General features: G+C 42.1%; 1 protein-coding gene across 6 annotated transcripts in view; it reads right to left on the bottom strand.

Annotated features, from left to right (window-relative positions):
• Positions 1–23,591, bottom strand: part of SORBS2 (sorbin and SH3 domain containing 2) — a 231,929-nt gene extending 208,338 nt beyond the window's left edge. For 2 of the 6 annotated variants that reach the window (XM_053584201.1, XM_053584209.1), the window contains exon 1: positions 22,992–23,591. The gene's annotated coding sequence lies outside the window, so the exon portion shown is untranslated. The remainder of the gene's footprint in view (positions 1–22,991) is intronic. The other 4 variants (XM_053584217.1, XM_053584241.1, XM_053584258.1 and 1 more) reach the window with 4 other exon arrangements.
• Positions 23,592–27,660: the final 4,069 nt, after the last annotated feature.

Here is a 27,660-nt window from a genome sequence, read left to right as displayed (position 1 = left end):
ATCCAGTGGTATATATAAGTTTACCACCTTTGCAAGAACAAAATATGGGAAATATATTTACAAATACATTAAATGCCTAAAAAAAAATGTGTTCACATTTCCTATGACCATGTTTTGTTTTTACAGACTCACATATTCAGGAATTGGGCAAATTAGCCTCAGATGACAACCCATAAACAGACCTTGAGTCTCTAACGTCCAGGAGGGCAAGAACTTCTGTTTTGTTTCTATAGTGCAGTGTTTAACTCCCTGACTTCCCTTGTGCTGATCAAAAGTAATGACGGGATAATGGATGTGCACAGCCAGCCGAGGCCAGGCTGGGCAGTGTGCTAATATATTGAACAGGGCATGTTTAGGGGATGACCTTTCGAATTTTTTTTTTTTATTTTTCTTGTTTTAAATGCCATAGGTCAATGGTTCTCAACCTATGGGTCACGGCCCCAAGACCCTTTCACAGTGGTCGCCTAAGACTATCGGAAAACACATTACGATTCATAACAGTAGCAAAATTACAGTATGCAGTAGCAACGAAAATAATTTTATGGTTGGGAGTCACCACAATATGAGGAATTGTATGAATGGGTCATGGCATTGGGAAGGTTGAGAACCACTGCCATGGGTGAACTCTTTCTCCTAGCATATTAGGACGAATCTGTGAAATGGTGTTTATTATAAAAGTGAATGATTAATGCTAATATGAAATCTATGTATAAACAATTACACACCCACATGAATGATAATACACAAATATAGTCTAGCAAGGGAGAGGAGAGAGGAGCGGGAGAGGAGGGAGGGTGATGGACGGGATCTCACCTAATGTGCACAATGTGAGGGTCAGCCCTGGGTGAAGGGCTCAACTACGACTTGACCTTTACCTTGGAAGTGAGAACAATGTAAATGCAATCTAAAAATGTCCAGAAAGTAAGATTGTTTTCTCTAAAATTACATGCTGTAACCATTTTCTTCTCAGATCAGAATGTCAATAGTCAACAAAGGGAAATTTTTCCACACATACACAGCCACAAGACTCTTGATTCTTTTTGAACTCCCGTTGAACCGTATTTGGTTCCAAAGTAGAGCTAATCATTCTTAATCCAGAGGTAAAACCATGGGCTCCAGTAAAACAGACGGGCCGATGTTAAGCAATGGAAAATGAAGTTGGCGGTGATCAGTTTCTCAAAGGTACATCTTCAAAATAATCTCCCAAATTAAAATAGATGCGAATTTTAAGAATAAAAGGAGGGGCAGCGCCTGTGGCTCAAAGGGGTAAGGCGCTGGCCCCATATGCCGGAGGTGGCGGGTTCCAAACCCAGCCCCAGCCAAAAACTGCAAAAAAAAAAGAATAAAAGGAAATGAATTACTTTTTATATTCGGCGGACTTTTAAAATTTTGCCTACTCTTTAGTCTTTTAGTATATAGTAAGATGTTTCAGCATTACTGTCACGCAGAAATTTCCTTTGGTCCCCATCTAGATACAAATTATTTTGAAATTTTTGTAACTGTATATAGATTTTTAAAATATGGACAAGCAAAAAGAAAACTGTTCATAATATCATTACTAAAAATAAAAAATCATTATTGACGTACTAGATTGTTTTTTTCTCCCTACCTCATTTTATTCTGGTGCTATTTTTGATCTTTGAGAATAAAGCAACGTGGTATTCACTCATAAACAAATGTTTCCATAGAGCCCACAAGTAAAAATACAGAGAATGATAAAATGAGAATTATAACATTTTCTTTTGGCTGATGTGTGGTTCCTACAAATAGGCAGTCTAGAAAAATGTTAAAAGCATAGGGTTTGGAATCTGGCCCAGCCTGTGCTGAAATCCTACTTTCCCCACATGTGTGACCCTGTGCAAGCTGTTTAACTTCTCCGGGCCTGTTTCCTCTTCTGTAAAATGAGAATAATACCCTCATCAGACCATATTTTGTGTGTGTGTGTGTGTGTGTGTGTGTGTGTGAATAGTCAATGAGAGGTATTTAAAGAATTTGGCTGGCTGCCTGACAACAGTATGGGCTGAATGAATGGTGGGCATTAATATTATTTATAAGAATACTGTTATTTTACATTCCTAACTAAGCTCGCAGATCACAAAGCTCCAGAACCATGTGACATGATGACTAACGTTAGATCAGCCCAAGAAAAGCACAACTGAGCAGGTAAATCTATTGGAACAAGATCATATAATGGGTTCTTAAGCAAGTATTTGGGATTACTGGATTGTGGGGTCTATCAGCATAGCCACTGTCAAGGCTGGCCGTTCTTTGGAATTAGAATCTTTAGAAATAGTGATCTCCCACGTTCTATCCTAACATCATTTTGGCAGTTAATACTCCCCATAATTTATCACAAAAGATTAATTAGTTTGTCCCCATTCAACATAATCCAGTTGGGACTGGAAGATGACATAAGTGTGTTGTTACACTCTAGTGAACTTTCTTTGAGTTTATTTTTGTTTTTTTGAGACAGAGTCTCACTCTGTTGCCCTGGGTAGAGTGCCATGTTGTCATAGCTCACAGCAACCTCAAACTCCTGGGTCTCAAGCAATCCTGCCTCAGCCTCTGGGACGACAGGCACCTACCACTAGGCCTGTCTCATTTTTCTATGTTTAGTAGAGATGGGGTCTCTCTCTTGCTCAGGCTGGTCTTGAACTCCTAAGCTCAAGAGATCCTCCCTTCTGGGCCTCCCAGAGTGCTGGGATTAGAGGCATGAGCCACCACGCCCTCCAGTTCCTTTGAGTTTTAAGTTAGACTTCAACAGTTTAAGAACAACATCATCATGGAAAATCTGGTGGGTTTTATACTAAGAAGCTTTTTTACTGAATTATTTACCTACTAAGGAAATCTATTTTTATTTCTTTTAGGTTGTTCTGTGAGTTTGAAGGGCTCTCTGAAAAGCAAAAATAGCCCGTCTATTACTCAGAGGGAAGGAACTCTGTAAAGCAGAGAGCAGCCCTGAGGGAAAGCAGAGGGCCAGAGAACTTATTCAAAGGCAGCCGACAAGACAGGGGCGCCTGTGTAGACTGAGAGGGGTTGTGAGAAGGTGGGGAAGTTATTTTTCTTGCAGAGTGAATGATGCTGAGTCTGAGACTGATTCCACAACACATGCACCAGGGTGAAAGCACCGGTAGTGAGAATAAGATGGAGTCAGGCAGGCTGGGGCCAACATGACACAGCTGGTCTGGGTGGTTTAGGTCCTGCCTGACCTTCACCCCCGTCTCCCATTTGACACAACTGGCCTGGCTGGTTTAAGTCTGGCCAGACCTTCACCTTGTCACCCATTCTTACTGTTTTGTAAAGTAAGCCCCCACCCTAAAGATGCCTATGTTGAGTAGTTTAGGTGGATTGATTTAAGAGATTAACTTTTGAATTAAAATGTTGTTTTGAGTCAGGAGTTATACTGATATTAGTTTACTATGGGTCATGGATTCTGCCAATTACTGTTTAAGATAAGGGTTAACATGGTCTTCACTTTGAACTTAAGTGTATAAAACTGTAATTTTGAGGCGGCGCCTGTGGCTCAGTGAGTAGGGCGCCGGACCCATATGCCGAGGGTGGAGGGTTCAAACCCAGCCCCGGCCAAACTGCAATAAAAAAATAGCCGGGTGTTGTGGCGGGCGCCTGTAGTCCCAGCTGCTGGGGAGGCTGAGGCAGGAGAATCGCGTGGGCCCAGGAGTAGGGGTTGCTGTGAGCCGTGCGACGCCATGGCACTCTACCCGAGGGCGGTACAGTGAGACTCTGTCTCTACAAAAAACAAAACAAAACTGTAATTTTGGAAATGGAAGATCATAACAGCCTTGGAGAGGCTATTCTCACTGTTCTCCAGAATCCCAGCCTTCTGACAAAGTTTGGTGCACCTATCCCCATCTCTGCATACCGGCTGACAGTGACAGGCAGCCGGACCCCCTTCATCTGGTAACATGGCCTCTCCTTTCCTGCAAAATTAGAGGAGCTTTAATCTAAAATTGGAGGGACCTTGTCTGTGACAAGGCACATTCAAAGTGAAAATCTGTTATAGTATACAGAGACGTTGAAAAACACTTACTACACTTTCCATTTTGAAAGAAAAAATACACTGCTATTTACTGACTTTTAAAGCTCCATGACCAGAATAGGTAACATAAAATCGTTTATGAAATACAGTTAATGGCACTCCAAATTATAGTGTGGATTTTCAAAATAACTACGTAAAGTAATGACACGAGGCTGGGCACAGTGGCTCACGCCTACGATCCCAGCATTCTGGGAGGCCCGGACAGGTGGATCACTGGAGCCCAGGAGTTTGAGGTTGCTGTGAGTCGTGACGCCATGCGAAATAAATAAATAAATAATGACATGAGGCAGGGGAGAGAGGCTGCAGAAGGAGCACGGAGAGACATGTGGAGGAGGAGGGGGAGGAAGGAATAGAGGTGGGGTGGGAGGCTCACTGCATTTACGAATTCCATCAGGTAGGTCCTATTTCCACAAATAATATGATAAAGGGAAATTCAGAAATTGATCATGAGACTTACACTTTAAAGGTAAGTCCATTCACAGAAAGCCACAAATATAAAAATCCAAATAAGGCATCTTCAAGTATTGACCTGGGACAAGAACTCCAGTTACACAGCCCACTCCCAACTCCCGAGTCCAGATACTATCTTTGGCACAGAAAAGTCCAAACTGCATTCTCTTGTCCCAACGCTCCTTCCCCTACCTCTCTGAGGAAGACTGATCTTTTGACTTCCATGCGGGCAGCTCCCTTAGCATGAAGGAAAAGAGGGATGTCTAGAAGTCAAATGACCAGGAAGAGAGGCCAGATGCAACCTACAGGGTTGGAGGTGATATGATACAGGGTGGGGTGATGGCCTCCTGCCCGTGTGGGTAAGATGGCAACGGGACAGCAGGACCCAAAATGACAAAAGTAATTTTGGACCAAGAGGTAGTGCATTTTCATCTTGTAAAGTGGACCCTGCCAATTTTATAGTGGTTCCTGGCTATATAAAATTTCAACACGTAGTCTCCCTACATTTCCAAGACTGATCTCATCCCCCATATCCTTAAAAGATAGGAAACCAAAGTCAAGGGCAGTTTCAGCAAGTCCTCTCTTTCTCCTGCCCCTGGGATGAGCTCTCTTCATCCTCTCTGCTCTCCCTGCCTAAGTGTTCTTCTCTGATCTATAGATTCAGAGAAGAGTTTTTATTCTGTTCACTCTTGAGTAGAGTGCTCCTCCCAGACCTTGGGTCCAGGCTGTGTTGCCCACCATGGCAGGCACGGGCACACTTCAGTACCAAGAACCCGAGAGGTGCCCAGCTCAAAATGAGATGTGTGTGTATGTCAAGTACACACCAGACATGAAAAAAAAAGTAAAAAAATATATTCCGTAATGAAATCACAACATTTTGGATATATTGTGCTAAATACAATGCTCTAAATATTTATGTTTCTGTTTCTTTTTAATTTTTTTAATGTGCCTACTAGAACATTTACAACTATATAGGCAGTTTCTGTTGGCTGCTCAAGTTATATTTCTATTGGTCTAGAAGTTTTTATTTTTTACTCATGTTTCCAAATGAGAACACATGTGGTGAAAATAAAGTGTGAGGCAGGCTGGGACAAACTTGACACAGCTGGGCTGGTCAGTTTAGGTCCTTCCTGACCTTCACCTCCTGTCTCCCATTCTTGCTGTTTGTAAATTTAGCTCCCACCTTAAAGATGCCCACCTTGAGCTGTTTAGGAGGACTGATTTAGGAAATTAACTTCTGAATGGGAAATGCTGTAATAGGTCACTGAGTTGTGCTGATTCTTATTTAAAGTAAGGGTTAATATGGTCTTTGGTTTGAACCTTTATGTATAAAACTGTGGTTTTGGAAATGGAAAAACAGCTAGTGTCGCTGTTCTCCAGAATCTCGGTCTTCTGACAAAGTTTGGTGCACCTATCCCCATCTCTGCATATTGGCTGACAGTGACAGGTGGCCAGACCCTCTTCCTCCAGTAACACAAATAAGTGTTTCACTTGCATCTCAGAAAGACTCAAACCAATTTCATTATCTTCTCCAAAGATGTGATTCCCATATCTTTTTTTCTCAAGATAGAAACCTACTAGTCAAATCCTGCCTGCACTCCCACCCCAGATGCCTACTGATTCTATCTCTGTGATGCCAAGGTTCCAGTACTTTCTCTGCAGGCCTCCTGTCCAGTCCTTTCCCCCTTTCTTCCTGGATTCCCACACTATCCTTCTATGTGAAATTCTTGAATTCAATCCCACCCCACCTCAGGGGTACTCTGAGTTTTACAAAGGCAATCTTAAATTCTCACTTTCCTACTGGAAATCCCTCGGTGCCTTTCCTTCTAACTTGGTAGGACTTCTCCACTCTACTACAATTTGGTCTCCCTGTCTAATTATACTTTCTCTATCTGTCTATATCTGCATTCCAGGCATACCAATGGCTTCCAGTGCTCAGGGCCAAGTCCCTTTGTGCCTGTACGCTCCACCCATGCTGTCCCCTGGCTGTGGGGGCTCACCACATTCCAAAGCAATTGCCCACATCTTAGATGGGCCCCACTCAAACACCTCCTCTGTGGTGCCTCCAAGCCATACAGGCTCGTCCCAGATTTCCCCTATTCTTCTGTCAATTCAATTCCAGACTGAATTGGAATTACCGACTTTTAAGACATCAGTCACCATCCCAGTCACTTGGAAGTGTTACCCATATAGCAGGTTTTGACAGGATAACCACCTTACCCATTTCTTCCTGCCTCACCGCCTTGGCTCTGCCTACATTTTGCTCTTAACCAAATTACTGAAACTGTCTTTCAATACCCATTCCCAGTTCTCTTCCCATACTTCATTTGATACACTGTTACCAATTTATATATATATATATATATTTTTTTTTTTTTTTTTTTTGCAGTTTTAGGCGGGGCTGGGTTTGAACTCGCCACCTCCGGCATATGGGGCCAGCGCCCTACTCCTTTGAGCCACAGGAGCCGCCCCCCACCCCCAATTTTTATGTATTTTAAAATATACATGTATGACCATCACTCTTACCATTGAAAGAAACCCCAGTGGTTCTCTCTCTCTCTCTCTTTTTTTTTTTTTCAACCCCTAAAGAATTAATTCAAACTACTTAGCACATTGCTGTTCCTGATGCCGGTGATAAAAATAAGCATGGCAACCATTCATTCTGTGTCCACAATGTGCCAGGCACCATAAAGTTACTTTTACAATAATCTCATTTAGCCGTAAAGATAATAATCCTCAAGCAGGAGTGCTGTTATGTCTTCTCCTCAGACAGGGAAACAGAGTTCCAGGGAAGATCAGATATTCTAAGTTATCAGTGCAGTGCTGGAGATGAATTTTAAGTTCAAGTGGCTACGAAGCCGTCTGTTCCCCCTACTGTTCCTACATTCCAGATCCACCAACCGGCCTCCAGTGCTCTTTCATGCCCAGTTCATGTGCACATTTGTTCTCTCCATCTACATCCTCCACCTCTGACACCTCTGCCTCTGCCTCGCCTCACACACGTCCAGCGTTGTCCAGGCAGGATCGCTGATCTGCCCTATTCTGTGCCTTTCCTGGAGTACTTCTCACCTCCGTCTGGGTATCTGTGATGCTGTGTGACTACTGGCTGCCCTTCCCTGCTCCCAAGAGCTGAAGAGTCCCCAAGAGCACTAACTCTGACTAGTAACCCCCAAACTCACACAGCCTGGGGAACAGAGGTGCACAGGGGTGGCCTTTGCAATGAACTCATTTGCATAATAAGAATGTAATAACCATAACATATGATCCCACTAACACGAATTGTTCCATATAGGCAAACACATAGAAACAGAAAGCAGATTTGGAATTGCCTAGGGCTGGAGGGGATGAGGAGAAATAGGTGGTGACTAGTCATGAGTATAGTTTCCTTTTGGGGTGATGAAAATGTTTTAAAATTGTTACATAGTTACATTGTTATATAACTCTGTGAATATACTTTAAAAACACTGAATTGCTGTTTTAATGGATAAATTGTATTGTATATGAATTATAACTACATAAAGCTGTTCTTTATAAAAATATAAGTAAATAAAACATATTGCTGGTAGATTGGCCAAAAAAAAAAGAAAGATAACAACACTAAACACGTCTTTGGCCTCTTCTACATGCCAGGCCTTCTCCTATACAATTAAAATGCACAGTCCAGGCCAATCGCGCCTGTAACCCCAGCACTCTGGGAGGCCAAGGCAAGAGGCTATCTAGACCAGCCTGAGCCAGAGCAAGACCTCGTCTCTACTAAAAATAGAAAAACTAGCCAGGTGTGGTGGGCACCTGTACTCCCAGCTACTCAGGAGGCTGAGGGAGGAGGATCCCTTGAGCCCAGGAGTTTGAGGTTGCTGTGAGCTATGATGATGCCAGGGCACTCTACCCAGGCAAGAGAGAGAGACTCTGGTCTCAAAAAGAAACAAAAAGTGCACAGTTCATTTAATCCCCGCAGAAGTCTTTGAAATAATTTATCATTTTAATCCATATTTGTCTTTTCCAGACAATTCTTATACTTTCCATAGAAGGAAATAATTAGCTCAATACTAAACTCCCCCAAATAGGCTGGGTTTTGTTGATTTGCATTATTTTTCCCAGTTAATGCCTTTGGACCAGTCTACTCCTTTATCTTTTTTTTTTTTTTTTTTAAGCAAAGAAAGATTTATTACTTGCTTTTAAATTCATGTGTGACAAACGGGAAATAATAACTCATGGACACAATTTAAACATCTGACCCAAGTGTACTTAACAACCACATTTAATAGCTTTATAAAACCCCCCATTTTAAAAAAGTGGATATTTTTCTGCAAAGTGACTAAAAAGACATCATTGATTAAATATATTCTTATCAGAAAAATGGCTTTTGTGCAGGTGCTTAAGCTGTACGCAGCATCAGTTCATATGGTAATGCAGGCTACACTGGATGTCCCAAATCATCCCAGAATTTGCCCTGCTTCTTTCTCATAGCTAGAAAAGTATTTCCAATTGCCTACCAGGTGTGTTCAGCTAGATCATTGATCTTCAACCAGTGTGCCACGAAAATTTTCAAAGATCATTCATTAAATTATTTTTGAAGAAGTTCAAAGCACAGTTTGTATATTCTTTTCTTCACTCTTTTTTTTGGGGGGCGGGAAGGATCAAAATCATTTAAGTGTGCCTCGGAAGTTTATAGGTTCAAGTGTGCTGTAAGATAGAAAAGATTGAAAAACACTGAGCTAGATGTTTCCAACAAGCATGTCAAGTCCTACCCACCTGAACGATTTCTCCCCTAGATCAAAAACAAAGCAAAGAAAGGTTTTCTCCATTTCCATTTTGGTTAACAGATCACCACCTGCCCAGTTACCTGATCCCCATGAAGCCCAAGTTTTATAACACCCCAAACCCACAGATTGAAGGGTGAACATGAGAGCCTCTCTGAGCCCTCGATCTCTCACCATTGCAGAGGTGAGCGGGATCTTGCCCCAGGGCAGCTCCCCTCACACGAATGTGTGCGGTTTCTCAGTATGACAGAGGACCCCAAAGGACCATAGCTTACTGTCACCTTCCACCAACAACCCACGGCAGCAGCACCTGACACGTCGGGCCTTCTTGACATCAGACGCAGAGCTGTGAGCAGCATGCGACACGCGCCCTCTGTGTTCTGGGGGATTGGGGGGCCTAGTACCTTCCCACAGTCAGCGCTCAGATCAGAACTCCCACCTCACATTGTGCGGGGCCAGAGTCCCTGCTGCCAACCACGAGCTCCCAGCCTGGACCATACCCCACCCAGCGAGAAAGGCTGGATGGGAGAAATCTCGCCTCTGTCAGATGTTCAAAACCATGGCAATTTACACTGATGATTTTTATTTTATTTTATTATTTATTTATTTATTCAGACAGAGTCTCACTCTGTCTCTCTGGGTAGAGTGCTGTGGTGTCATAGCTCACAGCAGCCTCAAACTCCTAGGCTCAAGGGAGTCCTCTGCCTCAGCCTCCAGAGCAGCTGGGACTACAGGCCTCCGCAACAATGCTCAGTTATTTTTTTCTACTTTTAGTAGAGATAGGGGCTCACTTTTGCTCAGACTCATCTCAAACTCCTGAGCTGAGGCAATCCACCCGCCTCAGCCTGCTGGAGTGCTGGGCTAACACAGGGGAGCCCCCACGCCCGGCCTGTGCTGAGGGTCAGTCCCCAGGATTGGGATTCGCTCCTGGCTGCCCTCTAGCTCCTGGCGCAGCCCCACCCCCTCTGGCATCCTTGCCGGCCCCTGCAAGCCAGTTTCCCCATTTCTCTCCCTTTCTTCTTCTTTTTTTTTTTTTTTGTATAGACAGAGTCTCACTGTACTGCCCTCGGGTAGAGTGCCCTGGCGTCACACAGCTCACAGCAACCTCTAACTCCTGGGCTTCCGCGATTCTCTTGCCTCAGCCTCCCTAGTAGCTGGGTCTACAGGCGCCGCCACAACGCCCGGCTATTTTTTTTTTGTTGTTGCAGTTTGACAGGGGCTGGGTTTGAACCCGCCACCCTCGGCATATGGGGGCCGGCGCCCTACTCGCTGAGCCACAGGTGCCGCCCTCTCTCCCTTTCTTCTTTTTTCTTTCTACTCTCTCAGCTGGGAACGGTTGCTCCCTACATTTCCCAGTCTACTCATCTCTTCTGCATCCTCAAAAACATACTCCGTCCCTCCTCTAAGATTGATTCAGATTGTCTATATTTAAGGGGTACAACGTGATGCTTTGATACGCATCTAGATTTTGAAATGATTGGCATAATCCTATTAGTTAACACATCCTTCACCTCAGTCACTTTTGTGTGTGCGTGGCAAGAACATTCGAGTTCTCCTGGCAAATTTCAAGTCTATAATGCAGTATCACTAACGATGCTCATTGCGCTGGACATTAGATCCCCAGGACTTATTCATCTTCGAACTGAGAGTTTGTACCCTTTGACCTACACCTTTCATTGACCCCAAGACCCCCGGGCTCCTGACAACCACCATTCATCCTTCTCTCTGTTTCTAGGAGTTTGACATTGACATTCCACATAGACTTGAGACCACGTGGTACTTGTCTTTCTCTGCCCAACTGGTTTCACCTAGCATGGCAACCTTGAGGTTAAGGCCAATGGCAAGATTTTCTCTTTTTTTAAGGCTGAATAATTTTCCAATGTCTGTGTGTATATATATGCATACATATTTATAAATGCATATGTGTATGTATATATGCGTAAGTGTACATATACTGCATATAAATGTATATATAAATATATGTACGTACAAATGTACACATACATACAAATAAATGTGTATGGACATAAACATCCATGTGTTTATACACCCACACACACATATGTGTATACACCATGTTCTCTTCATCCATGCATCCACGGGTGGACACCTGTGTTGTTTCCATTTCTTTTTCAGTCCTTTGGATATATAATCAGACACAGGAATTGCTAGATCATATGTTAGCTCTACTTTGAATTTTCTTTTTTTTTTTTTTTTTTGTAGAGACAGAATCTCACTGTACCGCCCTCGGGTAGAGTGCCGTGGCGTCACACGGCTCACAGCAACCTCTAACTCTTGGGCTTACGCGATTCTCTTGCCTCAGCCTCCCGAGTAGCTGGGACTACAGGTGCCCACCACAACGCCTGGCTATTTTTTTGTTGCAGTTTGTCCGGGGCTGGGTTTGAACCTGCCACCCTCGGCATATGGGGCCGGCGCCCTACTAACTTAGCCACAGGTGCCGCCCTCTACTTTGAATTTTCTGAGGAACTTCTGTACTGTTTTGTCACAGTTTACATTGCCATCAATACCTTACCAAAGGTCCCTTTTCTCTAGGTCCTCACCCACACTTGTGATCTTTTCCCTTTCTGAGACGCCATCCTGACAGGTGTGAGGGGCTGTCTCATCACTGTTTCACTTTGCCTGTCTCTGATGACTGGTGATGGTGAGCACCTTTCCCCGCACCTGTTGGTAGGTCTTTTTTGGGAAAAAAAGGTCTACGCTGGTTCTTTGACCAGTTATTAACTGAATTATTTGTGGGTTTAGTGTGTGTGTGTGTGTGAGTGTGTGGTTTTCTTCTTTTCTCTTAGTTGAAAAACATACTCGCTTCTAACATACTCTTTTGATGTGCTTTTACCTCAGCCTGGAGTGAAAGGCTTCTCCAAGACCCAATTAACTTGGTAACAGTAGAATCCAAGGAGCCTTTCACTGACCCTCAGTTTCTTCTTTTCTCATGCAAAATAGTGATGACAGCACACACCTCACAGGGTCCTATTGCCAAGTAAACAACTCACAGGAGAGCTCTGAAGGAATGCTAAGTAAACACTAGCTGTGTGAAACAATTCTTGGTGCTACTGAGCTTGCTCTTCCAAGCTTTGTCAAAGCCCTGCTTATCCAAAGCCTAATTTAAATACCTCCCTTCTCTGAGCCATTATCACCTGCTAGAACTTTACCTTCTGAGGCACTTAAAGAATTTCTGTTGGCAAGTTATTCTTTCTGAAGGAATAAATAAAGCCATTGATCATCCCTGACAGCACTTTGTCACCTTCAATGGCAGTAATTCAGTGGTAGCCTTCCTGTCATTGCCTTCACTAAACTGTAAGTTCTTTTACTGGTTCTCTGCCTTACTGTCTCTTCTCTCCCTTCAACCTAAACACATAGAAGGTCCTCGATGGTTTTACGATAAGTGAATATATAAAGGATGCAATATACAATTATAACTCTGACGTCTACACTTGGGTCTTGGTCTCTCCTTCAGTTACATCCAGAACTTAGGATTTTTCTCTAGGTTCTCTTATTAAAGCCTTTTTAATGCCAGGTAAAATCAGAAAGGGCAGGGCTGTAAGAATGGTCGTCTTTGTAGTGAAATAAGAGAAAATACTTTTTCAATTAGGACTAAAATCTATCTCTCTGCCTTTCTTTCTGTTTTCACAAACCATTGAGGAGCCCTGCAGACCAAAAGAGAACGTAAATTCTCTTTACACGAGCCCCTGTGTCTTTTAGAATCTGTTCCAATAAGCCTCCAGTAGTTCCTCTGTGTCCGTATGTCTTCCAATTTGCCACAGATAAGCCCATGGACCAGTTTTCCCAATACATTGTAAATTCACAATGATTACTTTTATTGTCCCCCCTAAATCCAGCTGCCCACTGGGCCTCAGGGTGGGTGTTCTTTTAGGATGCACGCTCCTTTTCTCTCCTCCCCTTCTAAAATACAAAATAACTTAGATTTTTTTTTTTTTTTTTTAGACACAGAGTCTCACTTTATCGCCTTCGGTAGAGTGCTGTGGCGTCACAGCTCACAGCAACCTCCAACTCCTGGGCGTAGGTGATTGAGTCTCTTGCCTCAGCCTCCTGAGTAGCTGGGACTACAGGTGCCCGCCACAACACCCAGTTTGGCCAGGGCCAGATTCGAACCCACCACCCTCGGTATATGGGGCTGGCACCCTACCCACTGAGCCACAGGCACTGCCCAATAACTTAGATTTTTATATCCTAATCTTGGCCTAGAGCAGTGGTTCTCAACTCTCCTAATGCCACGATGTATTTTCATTGTTACAAAGGAGTCTCGACCCACACGTTGAGAACCTCCTGCCTAGAGTAATCTATTCTCTTCTGGTGTGGAGTACCTATAGAGTTTTTCTAAGCCTAACTAGAGCCAGCTGACTTATATTAATTAATGTACTAAAAATTGAGACAATACTCTAAGAATGTCTGGAAAAGGAAAGTGAGAAAACTTGTCATCCTATGGTTAAGCCCAGATATGTTTGTTGGGCAAATATAATTTGATGATAGCCTTCGCGTCATTTGTCACCTGGCATTATACTTGTCAGATGAAATTCTGATTTCATTTCCCAAGAGAATATACTGACCAATTAATGATCTGACCTTTGGGGAAGTAACATTCCTCCATGTCACCGACCTATTCTTTACTCAGAGATGCATTTCTGGAAGGTGCTTAACTTTTGGTTGGAAACTGAAACATTTCAATTTCAAATCAACACTTTTCCTAATGCTTAGTGAATTCAAAAGCTCTGTGGGTTCAGTGACCCCCTTGACAACAAACATTCCAGGGCCAGAGTCCTTGGTGTTCAGTCATTAAGCTTGTGTTCTCTCCTCCTCAAAGGCCTCATCTGTTCCATAGAAATGCAGCCCCTCTTCCCACAGGGTAGGAAGCAGAATGCAATAAAACAACTGAGGGGTCTGAGATGCAGGCAATTCATGAATGGAACATTTCCCCAGGAAACATCATTTTATAGTCAAAATCTTTCTTTTCTTGACAGTTAACAAAATTAAATGTCAGAGCCAAAGCAAGCAAACCAGAGTTCTGAGGGTGTGTTTTCCCAATTCATTCCAAAGAAAGCAAAAGTTTAGGGTTCAAAATAAGTATGATGTAATATTAGACCACAAAATAATATATAGGCCAAGTCAATTTATGTTTACCAGATAACTATCAGTATGAAGCTCTGAATGTACATTTGGTAATTGGTGATTTTCAAACTAAATTATATTATTTATGGCTTTCATGGTCATTTGCTTTTATAAGAAGAAGGTGATGGTAACCCCTCTTTCCTGTCAATAAATCTAAAACTTAATTTTAAATTTAGCCAAAAATATTTTTAAGGGAAAATGTTATATTTACTATTATATGAATCAGTGATGTTAGTCTTATAAAATTAAATTCATGGGAGAAAGGAAGTCAGTAACTGATAATAAATCTGACTTTAGTTACAAACATAACTTTTTATTTTATTATTTTCTTTATTGTTAAATCATAGCTGTGTACATTAGTGCAATCAAGGGGGTACAATGTGCTGGTTTCATATACAATCTGAAATATTCTCATCAAACTGTTCAACGTAGCTTTCATGGCATTTTCTTAGTTATTGTATGTAGACATTTGTATTCTGCCTTTAGTAAGTTTCGCCTGTACCCATTCTAAGATGCACCATAGGTGTGGCCCCACCCATTACCCTCCCTCTACCCAAACCTCCCCCCTCCCTTCCCCTTCCTTGGCCCTTTCCTCATAGTCTTGTGCTATAGTTGGGTTATAGTCTTCATGTGAAAGCTATAATTTAGCTTCATAGTAGGGCTGAGTACATTGGATATTTTTTCTTCCATTCCTCAGATACTTTGCTAAGAAGAATATGTTCCAGCTCCATCCATGTAAACATGAAAGAGGTAAAGTCTCCATCTTTCTTTAAGGCTGCATTATATTCCATGGTATACATGCACCACAATTTGCTAGTCCATTCGTGGGTCAATGGACACTTGGGCTTCTTCCATGACTTAGCAATTATGAATTGGGCTGCAATAAACATTCTGGTACAGATGTCTTTGTTATGTTGTGATTTTTGGTCTTCTGGGTATAAACGTGGTAAAGGAATTATAGGATCAAATGGCAGGTCTATTTTTAGGTCTCTAAGTATTCTCCAAACATCCTTCCAGAAGGAACATATTAGTGTGCATTCCCACCAGCAGTGTAGAAGTGTGCCCTTTTCTCCACATCCACGCCAACATCTCTGGTTTTGGGATTTTGTTATGTGGGCTACTCTCACTGGGGTTAGGTGAGATCTCAAAATAGTTTTGATTTGCATTTCTCTGATGATTAAGGATGATGAGGTTTTTTTCATGTGTTTGTAGATCATGCGTCTATCTTCTTTAGAGAAGTTTCTCTTCAAGTCCCTTGCCCACCCTGAGATGGGATCACGTGTTCTTTTCTTGCTAATATGTTTGAGTTCTCTGTGGATTCTGGTTATTAGACCTCTATCAGAGGTATAACCTGCAAATATTTTCTGCCATTCTGAGGGCTGTCTGCTTGCTTTACTTACTATGTTCTTGGCTGTGCAGAGCTTTTTAGTTTGATCAGGTCCCAGTAGTGTATTTTTGATACTGCTTCAATTGCCTGGGGAGTCCTCCTCATAAAATATTCACCCAGGCTGATTCCTTCAAGAGTTTTCCCTGTACTTTCTTCAAGTATTTTTATAGTTTCATGTCTTAAGTTTTAATCTTTTATCCAGTGAGAGTCTATCTTAGTTAATGGTGAAAGGTGTGGGTCCAGTTTCAATCTTCTACAGGTTGCCAGCCAGTTCACCCAGCACCATTTGTTAAATAGGGAATCTTTTCCCCACTGAATGTTTTTAATTGGCTTGTCAAAGATCAAATAATGGTAAGTAGCTGGATTCATCTCTTGGTTCTCTATTCTGTTCCAGACATCTACTTCTCTGTTTTTGTGCCAATACCATGCTGTTTTGATCACTATCGATTTATAGTACAGTCTCAGGTCTGGCAGCATGATTCCTCCTGCTATGTTTTTATTGCTGAGTTATGTTTTGGCTATTCAAGGTTTTTTCTGATTCCATATAAAACGAAGTATTATTTTTTCAAGATCTTTAAAATATGACAATGGAGCTTTAATAGGAATTGCATTAAAATTATATATTGCTTTGGGTAGTATAGACATTTTAACAATGTTGATTCTTCCCAGCCATGAGCATAGTATGGTTTTCCATTTGTTAACATCTTTAGCTATTTCTTTTCTTAAAGTTTCATAGTTCTCTTTGTAGAGATCTTTCACGTCCTTTGTTAGGTATACTCTCAAATATTTCATCTTTGTTGGCACTACTGTGAAAGGAATAGAGTCCTTGACTGTTTTTTCGGCTTGGTTATTGTTGGTATATATAAAGGTTACAGATTTATGGGTGTTGATTTTGTAGACTGAGACATTGCTGTATTCCTTGATCACTTCTAAAAGTTTTGTAGTAGAGTCCCTAGTGTTTTCCAGATATACAATCATATCATCTGTGAATAGTGAAAGTTTGATCTCTTCTGACCCTATGTGGATGCCCTTGATCGCCTTTTCTTCCCTAATTGCAATGGCTAAAACTTCCATTACAATGTTAAAGAGCAATGGAGACGATGGGCAACATTGTCTGGTTCCTGATCTAAGTGGAAATGATTTCAATTTAACTCCATTCAATACGATATAGGAATTGCCGTAGATGGGTTTGCCGTAGATGGCCTCTATTAGTTTAAGAAATGTCCCTTCTATACCAATTTTCTTAAATGTTCTGATCATGAAGGGATGCTGGATATTATCAAAAGCTTTTTCTTCATCAATTGAAAGAATCATATGGTCCTTATTTTTTAGTTTGTTTATGTGCTGAATTACATTTATAGGTTTACGTATATTGAACCAGCCTTGAGACCCTGGGATAAATCCCACTTGGTCATGGTGTATAATTTTTTTGATGTGTTGTTGGATTCTGTTTGTTAGGATCTTATTGAGTATTTTAGTATCAATATTCATTAGTGATATTGGTCTATAATTTTCTTTTCTTGTTGGGTCTTTCCCTGGTTTAGGGATCAAGGTGATGTTTGCTTCGTAGAATGTGTTGGGTAATATTCCTTCTTTTTCTATATTTTGGAAGAGGTTTAGTAATATAGGTACTAGTTCTTCTTTAAGGGTTTGGTAGAATTCTGACGTAAAGCCATCTGGTCCTGGGCTTCTTTTTAGGGAGATTTTGTATAGTTGATGCTATTTCAGAACTTGATATAGGCCTGTTCAATATTTCCACTTCATTCTGGCTAAGTCTTGGTAGGTGGTGTACTTCCAGGTATTGGTCGATTTCCAAAAGTTTTCATATGATAGATTTCAGACAACATATCATATAAAAAGTTATGCTTCTAAGTAAAGTCAGGGCGAAGGAATTCAAGATATGTTATTAGTCATCTGAATTACTGACCTAAGAAAGCCCTTTTCCCAAGACAGACGTATTTTCAATAAATAAATAATGGTTTTTCTGGTGACAAAGATAATTGTGCCTTCCTACTTTTTGATTATTTTCATAATTGTTGGATATAACTTATATGTAGTTAAGTTGCTCAGGAGATTAAATTCTAGGGGAAATATCTCTTAGTGGTTTAAAGAAGCCAAGTGATTTTTGGTTGTGTTGTGATTTACCCTGTTGGGAAAAGTTTGATGACTTAAAAAGAATTGCTCTGGTTGGTGCAGTGGCTCATGCCTGTAATCCCAGCCCTCTGGGAGGCTGAGGAGGGAGGATCCCTGAAGCTCAGGAGTTCGAGACCAGGCTGAACAAGAGCAAGATCCTGTTCCTACTAAAAATAGAAAAACTAGCTGGATGTGGTAGCAGGTGCCTATAGTCCTAGCTACGGGGGAGGCTGAGGCAGGAGGATGACTTGAGCCCAGGAGTTTGAGGTTTCTCTCAGTAGGGTGGCTATCTCTGCAATGCTCACCTCTTACAGGACCACCTACCATTGAGAAGGAGGCTATCTTCACCTACAAGGAGGGATAGGACCTTCTTTTTAGAGGAGGACAGAATGAACATTTATACTAATAGCTTTTCTGGCCAGACACAGTGACTCACTCCTGCGATCCCAGTACTCTGGGAGGCTGAGGCAAGAGGCTCACTTGAGCTCAGGAGTTGGAGACTAGCCTGATCCAGAGCAAGACCCGATCTCTACTAAAAATAGAAAAATTACCTGGGCATTGTGTGGGTTACAGGAACCTCCAGCTACAGGAACTGTAGGGTTCCTGTAGCTACAGGAACCTCCAGCCTCAGGAGGCTATGTTGAACAGTTTGATGAGAATATTTCAGATTGTATATGAAACCCGCACATTGTACTCCTTGCTGGCACTAATGTACACAGCTATGACTTAACAATAAAAATAAATAAATTTAAAAAAAAAGGGAAAAAGGAGAAGCAACTTTCTGCAACATGGCCAAAACTTCATTTGTGTATGGTTTTCGAACATTAAAAAAAAAATGTACCATTCTTCATTTTGTTCCCTGCTGAGCCCTTAAAAGATTTTTACAAGTGTCAGAACTCTTAGTTATGAGTCTATTTTTGCTATAGCTTGTTGGATTCCTTATAACCCATTCTTTTGCTTTCAACATGGATATCTTAGAGGCATTTGTTACTTCTTTTTTTTTTTTTTTTTTTTTTTTTGTAGAGACAGAGTCTCACTGTACCGCCCTCGGGTAGAGTCCCGTGGCGTCACAGCTCACAGCAACCTCCAACTCCTGGGCTTAAGCGATTCTCTTGCCTCAGCCTCCCGAGTAGCTGGGACTACAGGCGCCCGCCACAACGCCCGGCTATTTTTTGGTTGCAGTATTGGCCGGGGCTGAGGTTTGAACCCGCCACCCTCGGCATATGGGGCCGGCGCCCTACTCACTGAGCCACAGGCACCGCCCCATTTGTTACTTCTTAACAAAATTACTGATATATTCTTACTTTTGATTATAGAATTGTGGCAATTTTTTCCATAACAGAACTACTGAGATTAAGTCTATCCAAAAAAAAAAAATCATTCCATCAAATATAGAGCAAGGTACACAAAGTCTCCTCAACCCCAACTGTGTCTGTATCAAGAGTGATGCTTTTTAATAAGAATAATCCAAGTTATAGGGAAGTATAATATAATGAGTTATTATCAGTAACCCTTCAGGTTTATTAAGGGAAATTTAAAGAAATTCTTCTGGCCAGGCACGGTGGCTCATGGGAGGCGGAGGTGGGAGGATCCCTTGAGTTCAGGAGTTCCAGACCAGCCAGAGCAAGAGTGAAACCCCATCTCTACTAAAAATAAAAAACCTAGCCAGGTGTGATGGTGAGCACCAGTAGTCCCAGCTACTGGGGAGGCTGAGGCAGGAGGATTGCTTGATCCCAAGTGTTTGAGGTTGCTGTGAGCTATGATGCCACAGCACTCTACCAAGGGTGATAAAGTGAGACTCTGTCTCAAAATTAATTAATTAATTAATTAATTAAAATACAAAAACTAGCTGGGTGTGGTAGCAGGTGCTGTAGTCCTAGGTCTTTCTTAGGGAGGCTGATGCAGGAAGACCGCTGGAGCTCAGGAGTTGGAGGTTACTGTGAGCTATGACACCACAGCCCTCTACCCAAGATGACAGAGTGAGACTCTGTCTCAAAAACATTTTTTTTTTTTTGATGAGACTCAGTTCCCTCATTTCTTTTTTTTTTTTTTTTTGTAGAGACAGAGTCTCACTGTACCGCCCTCGGTAGAGTGCCGTGGCGTCACACGGCTCACAGCAACCTCTAACTCTTGGGCTTATGCAATTCTCTTGCCTCAGCCTCCAGAGCAGCTGGGACTACAGGCGCGCGCCACAACGCCCGGCTATTTTTCTGTTGCAGTTTGGCCGGGGCTGGGTCCGAACCCGCCACCCTCGGCATATGGGGCTGGCGCCCTACTCACTGAGCCACAGGCACCGCCCCCTCAAAAACATTTTTTTAAAAAAATCTGCTATTGCAGATTTTATTTGAATTATTTAGTCTCCACTTTGCCTTTACTTTTTTCTAGTTTCAGTATGAAAAACAATTTCATAAGTATCTTCCATATAATCACCTGCCAATCATCATCAATTCAACATTAGTTTTAAATAGTCTGATTTTATGGCAAATTTCAAATTAGATTATTTTCTATATTTATTTTCACCTGTAAATGCTTATACTATACCTAAGGATAGTAAAGTAGTATTATCTGTATACTAAAACTTTCCAGTTATTTTGCTTAAAATTTATATGTCGTAAATTTTTCCCTCAGAAAATTATGATCTATTATAGGACGTTTATAGTTTGTATTAAAATGTGATCCTAAAACCACATTTTCATATCAGACAAATTAAGGCCTCATTGTTGTTATTATTTTTAAACCTTTTGAATTTCTTTGATAAAAGACAGTATCAGGTCTTCTATTTCAAGATTAAGTCCTTATTTACAGTAACCAATAAGAAGCTAGCGAAGTCGGGTCTGAATGCCTAGTTCTGGACACTGGAAAAAGTACTTTAGAATCAGAAGGTAGTAAACTCTGGAAGGTTTGAGCAGAGACAAAAGTGTGGTGCTGTAAACGTAAGATTCAGACGCAGCAAAGGAGCATCTCTGAGTATGGATCTCAAAATTGTTAAATTAAGAGCTGTGCAGAGTTGGGTTTAGAGAGCTCATCTTTTCACAGCATATCACCTTAAAAAGATCATTAGTGTAGGAAAAAATAGCACAGGTATAAAAAGTGTGTCATTCTTCTCATGGGCCAAGGACAGCTATGACTACCAAAAAAGGCAACAGGGCTCAACAGCCAGGTGCCTTAGGGGTTTCTATGCCTGTTCTTCTAAAATACAGAGTCCCCCTCCCCACAAAAAACTATACGAAATCATTTTCTTGCTTCAGATTTTTGAGCCGTGTTAGTTTTAAGAATTCCTTCAGCTCCCAAAGGAGTTACATGGTGGGGGCTGGGGGAGCAAGACTCTTCCTTTCAGCCTCCTCCAGTAGAGTCATGTAGTTGGCCCATACTTTCACTCATAGAATTTGACTGAAAACTAAGTTTGTTCATTCAGTTTTGGAAGTTACACGTAAGTGAAGTACGAGGCCACCGCTGCACCATTTTGCCCCAAACAACCATCCTCACACAGGCATAATCCTAGTGGTTGACAGCATTAAATGTTCCAATTGGTTCTCTCCACTGAGGTTGCCTAGTCCATCTTTAAATCTTGAATATTGGTAACATGTAGAACAAAAGTTTTGCTGAATATGCTTCCTATGCTTTACAATTCCTTCATCTGAGTATATATTAGTATAGCTATCTCTATGAGACAAGTGATTCTTGCTCACAGTATCAGTGAAAATTACACTGTACTTAAAATTCTGAAGAAACTCTGTTGCCCATATTTTGGAGGAAGAAGGCAGCAAATAAAACATCATTTCTTAGAAACAGATCTCAGTTGCAATTAAAATAGATTTAACTTATTTTAAATTTCATGGTAGAGTTCACCTTTAGCAGGTGAGAGGTTTTCTTCAAAGTTTTCAACCAAATATTTTTCATCAAATACTTTCAATAGCATTATAAATGATCTGACATTTCTGGTAGACCACCCAGCCTCCCCCCCATCCCCCCTAAAGAAAAGTAAAGAATTGATTTAGGTAAAGCTGAAATGTTGCTGAAAGGGAATTTAATCATTATTTAGTCACTTCCTTACCGGGGACTTTGATTTGACTGAACAGTTTCAATCTACCATAATAGCTCTGTTCCTAAGAGTCTATAAATCAAAGAAATACCCACAACAGGGCAATTTCTATGGCATTTTCAAAGTCTGTCCTAGTCTAACCAAGCAACGGACAGCAAAGATCCACTGCAAATATTCGTGCACAGATGCAGGAGATGTGTGGTGTTTTGGGTCTCACTACCTCTGAAACTCATCTGCTTGGGAGAAAAATCCTGCAATAAAAGAAGTTTTGCCGCCACATATTATAGCTGTGCTGGACTCAAGGCCAAGCCTTCACTTCCTTTCTTTCCCTGGATTCTGAGCTGGGGGACACAATGGGGGTGTTGTCCTCTGGCCTGGCGTGGCGCGCACGGTACTGGGAACGGAGGTGCAAACAGCTTCCAGGATCCACAGTGTGTCTGCGCCCTGCAGCTACCCAGGACTAAAGCAAACAGCACAGCACAGCCACTCCGTCCAGAATAAACAAGTACAAAACCCACCAGCCACTGAGACCAGCCTAGGGACAGCAATTTCTTAATTTCAATACATAGGCGTGTAAAGAGTTAAATAAACCATTTACAAGGCAGAAAAAGAAATGCTTCCCGGCTGATTCCATGCAGTTCCCTTAACACATGTCAAAGTGCAGGTCATAAAAGAATCCATTGTTTGAAAGAGAGAAATGTTGTGGGCTATGTAGACCGCCCAGAATGGCAAGCCATCTTAATTTGTTCAAACAACACCTATTTCTGTTCAACCCCAAGGCACAGCAGCAATAATGTTTTTTATCACATAATTTCCAGAACCTAAATTCGCTGAAACAACTTTATGCCCCTAGTAATATTTTGTAAAAACATGTGTGTCTGTCTGTCTGTCTGTCTTTGGCCAATCCAGACCACACAATCAAGGTAAATCTTTCAGGTTAAGTTTTGCTCCGGTTATTATTATCATCGTTTATTATTATTTTAATGCTGTGTTTTCAAAAAGGCAAAAAAGGCTTACCTCTGTCCGTCTAGTGGGATGGCCGCGAAGCCCTCTCGCCAGCTCGGCCTCCGCCGTGCAGGCAGATGTCCTGGGGAGCCAGCAATCTGCTACCAGGAAGCAGGTAACCCAGAGCGCGTCCCCTGCGTTCCAGTCCAGCGGCCGCAGGCACACACCTGCTTTTTCAGACCCGCCACACTTGCGCCGCCCCGGGAGCACACAGTTAGCTGAAGGCAACACCCTGCCTTTGGATCCTTAGTTTTCAGGGGAGGGAGCTGAGGGAGAGCCGCGGAGATGACAGTGCAGGCAGAGGAGGCTCGCCTTCACCAGACAAAACCCCTTTCTGCCGCCCGAGAGCAGATATGCAGATGCGCCCTGCATTCCACCTTCTCCAATCAGCTAATTGCAACTGCAGTCAGCAGCCGGTGCACGCGGCCTCCTGCAGGCATGCGTGGCGGTCATAATTGTACACCAACATGCCCCCGGCCAATAGATGTTTAAAAAAAAAACAAAAACAAAAAAAAACGCTCTTGCAGGGGTAAGCTCAGCAGAATATGCCACACTGTTTTCCATAAGTAAAATGGCTGGTCCTCCCGGCGCAGCGCAGACTGCTCATTGGGTTCCTCCGGCTTTTCGTTGTCATAGCAACACCCAACAGACAGACCCGGGCCGCGGGCGCCGCAGGTCAAGTGCAGCGAGCGCGCGCACAGCCCGGGAGGGTTTTGGGGCGTTTGGTTTTTTTTTTTTTTTTTCATCAAACTTACCATTTTTTAGGAGGGTAGTTGCCCTAATCTTTTTCTGTGCATTTCATCCACAGCAAGCGCTTTGATTTTCCGGCTTTCCCGCAGAACTTTTTGTTCTGGGACCCACTGCTATTTACTAAAGGAAATCCAATGCAGACCTATTAGTGCCAATCCAGGTTAATAATATGCAAATCACTTGAGAGACGCTAACTGGAAGCATTGTCAAAACAGGGTCTACCTTCAAGGCAGAAAACGGGTACGGAGGAGCCTGGCAAGTGGAGGCAGTTTTGTTTTGAAGGACAATCTTTGTAGCCAGTTAATTGAAACAAAGTCGTATGAATTGTTTATGGGGTCAAAATCATAACCAAATTGGGTAGGGCATTTTAACAAGATCTTTTAGCATCCACTTATTTATGGTTCCATTTACCTGCTTGTTTTAATATGTTTGTTATACAATTTACAATTTTTATTAATTTATTTATTTATGTGCCCCAGGCTAGAGCGCTATGGCGTCATAGCTCACAGCAACCTGAAACTCCTGGGCTTAAGCAATCCTCCTGTCTCAGCCTCCAGAGTAGCTGGGACTACAGGTGTTCACCACCACACCGGGTTAGTTTTTCTATTTTTAGTAGAGAGTGGGGGTCTCGCTTTTGCTCAGGCTGGTCTAGAACTCTTGAGCTCAAGGGATCTATGCACCTTGGCCACCCAAAGTGTTGGGATTACAGCCCTAAGCCACCTCACCCAAGCCCTACAATTAATTTTTTTAAAAAATACCTGTTGTTTCTACTAAAGAAAATGATTCTTGAACTCAATTTTAATTTATTTGTTATTAAAAAATACTTAAACCAAACCTAATTAAACATCCTTCCACCTTAAACACTACCTTCAAGGCAGGAATAAAACTACTTCCTTAGTAAGACGGATCACATTCCACCCTTCCTTAAAATTTCTCCTCCTCAGGGAATCTCCCATGGTTAATGCCATAAACAATTTAAATCTTCCGTAAACTCCCTGGCTCTTTCTTCTCTTTCAATACTGTGTTACCTGCCATATTCTATTTGATAGAAGTCTCAAGGCACTGCCCCATTTATTTTTGTTTCTAGCAGTCTGTTTGACAGACTCGTGTTAATACTTTGCCCTTCTTTCATTTGCTAGTAGTCACTGATTTCGCGTTTTATAAATAAGGCATTTCCTTGCTTGTGTGAACACTGCTATCTAGAAGGTTCTCCATCAGACCTTTCACCTGCATCCTGATTTGCCTTCTCCTTTGTCTTTGAAACTTTTCCCAGAGGGGTCACTTTCATTCATGACACCCTTGGGTGGAGTTGGCAGAGGCCTCTGGTGTTCCTCCCCTCTAGAGGGGACCTGTCTCTACTCTCACAGGACTTGTCATGCCCTGTTGACTTGTGAGCAATTTTTCTTTTACATCCAATTCCCAGAAAGCCAACCTGGTCCATGTCTTATATGTCTTCCATGCTTGGAATTTTCCAAGTTTTCAAAAGATTTTGGCTGAGGACACACAGCCCTGTACTGAATGACTGGATAGCGTGAAGTCTGTGTTTGTTCATCTTTTCACTATCCCAACATTTGTTGATTTATCACTGCAGAAGAACTTAGCGTTCTTGAGTAAATGTTGGCACACTACAAATAGATATCAACGAAACTCTTAAGTTCATTTGCTATTTTAGGGGGGCTTTTCATTTCTTTTCTTTCCTTTTTTTTTTTTTTTTTGACAGAGTCTCACTCTCTCGCTCTGTCACCCTCAGTAGAGTGCTATGGCATCATAGCTCACCACAACCTCAAACTCCTGGGCTCAAGCAATCCTCCTGTCTGAGCTTCCCAGTAGCTAGGACTACAGGCTCCACCAGCAGGCCCTGCTTGTTTTTCTATTTTTAGCAGAGACAGGGTGGAGGTATGTGAAAGTGGGGTGTAAGGGATAGTAAGCACGAGGACTGGTGGGACATAGGAGGTGGGAGGTGGAGGATTGGGGGGGGATGTCGGTCTCTTGCTTAGGCCAGTCTCGAACTCCTGATCTCAAGTGATCCTCCCACTTCAGCCTCCCAGAGTTCTAGGAGTGCCAGTGTGAGCCACTGCTCCTAGCCCCTCAGTGTGGAATTTTAAATGAAAATGGTCATAAACAGTATTTGAAAATTTTTTGTATATTTAAACCCTATAATTAAATCTGTTATATGATTAAAAGTTAATAAGATGTCCATCGACATACAAAGAGAACCCTATAATTCACATCGCTAATTATTTTGGTATTTATTATGAAAGAGAAATGCAGAATATGGGTGAAAAAACTCCACCCAGAAATGATTTCCCGGGTGAAAGCACACAGCACTCCTTCCTTCCTTCCTTCCTTCCTTCCTTCTTTTCTTTCTTTTTTGAGACAGAGTCTCACTATGTCACCCTCAATAGAGTGCTGTGGCATCACAGCTCACAGCAACCTCAAACTCTGGGGCTTAAGAGATTCTCTTACTTCAGCCATCACAGGTGCCCACCACAGCACCCAGCTATTTTTTTTGTTGTAGTTGTCCTTGTTGTTTAGCTGGCCCAGGTCAAGTTCAAACCCACCAGCTTGCATGTATGTGGCCAGCGCCATAACCACTGTGCTACGGGTGCTAAGCCAACATGACTTTCTCAAACAAATATAATATTTTTGGGAAGCTGAGAAGGGTAGATTGCCCTGAGCTCACTTGTTTGAGACCAGCCTGAGCCAGAGTGAGACCTTGTCTCAAAAAAATAGCCAGGCATTGTGGCAGGCACCTGTAGTCCCAGATACTCAGGAGGCTGAGGCAAGAGAATCCCTTGAGCCCAAGAGTTTGAGGTTGCTGTGAGCTGTGATAGCATGGCACTCTACCGAGGGTGACAAAGTAAGACTCTGTCTCAAAATACACACACACATATATATATAATATCTGTTTAGAAATATTTTTCAAGCACATATAATGCTCTTAGAATATATATAGCTCTTATCTGTCTTCTACTTTAAGAGTTAAATTATACCATGTGCACACTCACACATCAATCTGTGGCTCACCTGCCATCATCCGTCATCTATTGAGGGCAAGCACAATGTACAAAATTATGACATCTGGTGAACCTTAGGTGAAAAATATTTCCAGTTTACTATTCGTTCCCCTTTTCTGTAAGACTGAAGTTTTTTCTTTTCAAGATAAAGAGTTTTAAAGAATGAAATAAAATGAGAACAAAAATAGCATTTAGAACACACAGATTCAAGGTTCAGATGACTTGGTAGGGACATGACTGTTTATTAGAGTTGAAATTAAAGAAGTTGATAAGTTAGGGAGTAACTATGGGGATTATTTTTTAGAGACAAAGTCTCACTTTATCGCTCTGGGTAGAGTGCCATGGCATCACAGCTCTCTTGCCTCCGCCTCCCAAGTAGCTGGGACTACAGGGGCCCGCCCCAATGCCCGGCTATTTTTTGTTGCAGTTTGGCTGGGGCCGGGTTTGAACCCGCCACCCTCGGTATATGGGGCTGGCGCCCTACCCACTGAGCCACAGGTACCGCCCCAGGGATTATTATTATTATTGTTATTAAGAGACTACCATAGTAGAAAGTACTAGAAGCATTTACATGTTCTTGAAAGAAGTTTGCTATTTCCTCCCCTTTACTCCTTCCCTGTAGCCTGATCATAAGTCACTTGTCTGTCTCTGGTCTCCATGTTGAAATCCTAAGTCTGGTTCCTTCATTGCTGTAAAAATTCAACAAGCTCACCATTGCTTGAGCAACATGTTCTCCATCACATCTAATTCTGTAGACTCCACAGTTGGCATCCACCAAAGAATCCAGTCTCTGGTACAACGAAGGAACTCTTTGTATGACTTGCAGAATGGAATTTAAACATGATTTGTATATGGGGTAGCACAGACTTTTGTAAAGCTTAGACTGAATTTTCTAATTTCTAACAACAAATAAA

This window comes from Nycticebus coucang, chromosome 1 (assembly GCF_027406575.1).
Source record: "Nycticebus coucang isolate mNycCou1 chromosome 1, mNycCou1.pri, whole genome shotgun sequence".
NCBI lineage: Eukaryota > Metazoa > Chordata > Mammalia > Primates > Lorisidae > Nycticebus > Nycticebus coucang.
The sequence above is the reverse complement of the archived record's forward strand: the minus strand, read 5'-3'. Positions and strand labels throughout refer to the sequence as shown.